A 3,207-nucleotide genomic window follows, 5' to 3' on the forward strand; every position below is an offset into this window, starting at 1 on the left:
CCAAGGAAATTCAGCAAGATCGTTGTCCATGACGATGAAGATACTAATAACGGTTGAATGTGGGTAAAAGTCTCGAGGAATCCATACATGTTTAGAGGAAGATCTCAAAACGTTTTATGATCAGAAAATAGACAAAGGAGCATCAAAGATTGTACATATGGCAAACTAAACCCTTTAAGTTTGACTATTTGGCTGACTATGTACATGTGGTACACTAAACCTGCGACTTCAGGTAATGGGGACTAAAAACACAGGTTGCTCACCATTTTGTGCCCTTATAAAGCCATGAAATTAATTTAGGGATTTAAAGGGTCAACCCTAAAAAGTTCGTAGGACATTTGTGTCATTTTCCCTATTAAAAATTGAGAGTAGAATTCTAAGCTTTATTTTATGTTTCGATGTTATGCTAAAATTTTAAACCAAATAACAACACACTTATACTTTTAACCAAATACGTCAACATACTTATATTCTTAACCCAAAATGTTAACTTACATAAATGACATGTTTGAATCGTAAATGATACATTTACGATGCATTGAGTGTTTTTTTATTTTGAAATATGACATGTTTTTAACATCCATTAATACATAAGAATAAATATTTTCCATTTTTTCTTAAGGAATCTTGTTTGGTTACTTTTTATATATATATAGCGAGTGGTTAAAATAAGAACCCAAAAAGGTTAAGAACCCTAAGAACCATTTTTTTTAAATGTTTTAATTAGGTCTATTTTAGATAAATCAAACACTAATAATATATTAAGCAAATTCTTTCCCACCTTACTTTACAAACAGTTGTCACTTGGCATCGGACCACCTCTGGATCACCACTGGACCATTGTCGGACCGTCATTGGATTACCGTCAGACTAATAACAAATTTACTACGATTTTTTAGTTGTATTCACAGTTTAATAGAACGACCATTATAGCTTCCATTTCTCTGGTAATACTTTTGAATACATATATTTTTTTGTCAAATATACAAAATACATTTTAAAAAATAGAATTATATCTTGACAAATGCAATTTTATCTCTTCTAAACTATAGATATCTTTAAAAAAATATATAAAACATATTAACGGTTCAAAATACGATATTCACAGTTTAATAGACCTATTAATTACAATCTATTATTTTCATACATTCATTCATAGTTTAACACAAAATTTATATAAAATATACAACATAATACGGTCCATTCTCAATTTAGTATATAAGATTCACAATTTAATACAATTTATTATACAATAATTCACATATTGAGAGAAGTCAAACCCAAACAATACCACCACTACCAACTACCACACGCATATAAGTCGAAGTTTATCTGTTCCTTTTAACCTAAGAGGATTAAAAGCGATTGTATGTCCCTGATCTGCTTGTGTATCAATCAGATCCAATTGATGGTGCGGAATCCCAACCAATTGGATGATGTCAGATCAAATAGAAGAGAAGGAGAAGAAGAAGAATATGAATCTTGTAATGTATTCAATGATATGAATGATGCTCCAACACATAAGATTCTCTCTCACACACTATTCTTCTCTCTAACTTTCTCTCTCTACAATATGCTCCTCTCCTTCTCTCTCTTCTAGCCACACACTCACATGACTCCTCACCCTATATATATGAGACACCAGCCATACACGTGTGTACAGCCGCACACCCTGTGTACGGCCGTACACAGGGTGTGCGGCCGTACACATGTGTACAGTCGTACACAGCCACAAAATTACATATTACATTATAGAAAAATATATTTTCCTAGAAAAACAAAGTATAAACCATATTTTTGACACAAAAATCTCCCCCTTGGTTTATAGCTTTCTTTTCTAACTGACCTAACAAGCTCCCCCTAAAATTTAGCTGGCTTTTCTTATTAATCTTCATTGGGAGCTTGGCTTTAGCATTAATCTTCAATTTCTTCACAGCGTCAAGATGAACTTGATGAATCTTTAATGAATGTATTCATCTTGAGCAGTTGGGATTTTCTTTAGAATTTGACATTTAACGCACATTGGGTGATGAGGCTTCTTGTAGAGATTCTTGAAAGATGGCGCTTTCAGCTTGAGAATCTTCAGAGAGAACATCAGAGAGAACAAATCTTCTGGATCACTTCAACACGTTTATAGATAGCAGCAGATTAATTGAGGAGGCTTCAATGCAATCTGTCACATAATCTTCAATTACAGCTTCACCTTGCTTCTGGGGTTGACAAATTGAATGTTGGAAGAATAATCTTCATTTCTTACTCCTTCGAATGAAAATTCTTCGATGATCACGGATGAAGCCTTGGCTCAGAAAATCTCAATATAGTTTCCATGAGTCTCATCTACACCTAAATTCACTTTTCAAGACAAAACAAAACTAAAAGAAAACTTAGCACAAAATATTTTTGGATTTTTCATATTTTCTGAAAAAATAAAGTAGAAACAAAAATATTTTTGGATGTTTGATTTTTGATTTTTCTGAACAATAAATAAAATAGAAACAACACTATTTTTGGATTTTTTATTATTATTTTTTTATTTTTGTTTGATTTTTTTTTAATTCTCCCCCTAAATTTGTGCATAGAGGAAAATTATGAACAAATTTAACAAAAAAGAAAAATATTTGGGATCAAAGTTGTGAGACAGCCTTAACTTGTTTATCAGTACCTTCACCTTCATAATAGATCTGGTCAATTGTTGGTATTGTGGTCCACTTAAACACGAAGAATATTTATAAACTTTTCTAAATAAACTATTTAGCTGACGACGACCACGGATATTGTTGTCCACTTAAATTAAGCAGTGAGATCTACAGGCAACCTCTAAATGGTTCAATTTTAGTTGCACTAGAACGTATTCCCCACTTTCCGATATACCCTGGTTATCAAGAACTTCCTAAGGACTCCTTACTTTAGGTGAGTAAACAATTATTAAGGAGGAAGTCAGATTTAGAGATAGATGCATATGTTGTGTCCCAGGTCGGATCTCTTTCAATCACGTAGAGGGGACAACATATGACAAACAGAGATAGAGGGATTGAGAGGTAAAATGTTGCATATTCTCCAGGTCGGATATGTTTCAATCACTCAGAGGAGACAGCATGTGTCTAACAGATAGAAAGAATTTCATAAATAAGGAGGTGCATAGAAATAGAGTTGCATATGTTGCATTCCAGGTCAGATCTCTTCCAATCACGCATAGGAAGCAACATA

The sequence above is a fragment of the Lactuca sativa genome, chromosome 5, assembly GCF_002870075.4.
Source record: "Lactuca sativa cultivar Salinas chromosome 5, Lsat_Salinas_v11, whole genome shotgun sequence".
Classification (NCBI taxonomy): Eukaryota; Viridiplantae; Streptophyta; class Magnoliopsida; order Asterales; family Asteraceae; genus Lactuca; species Lactuca sativa.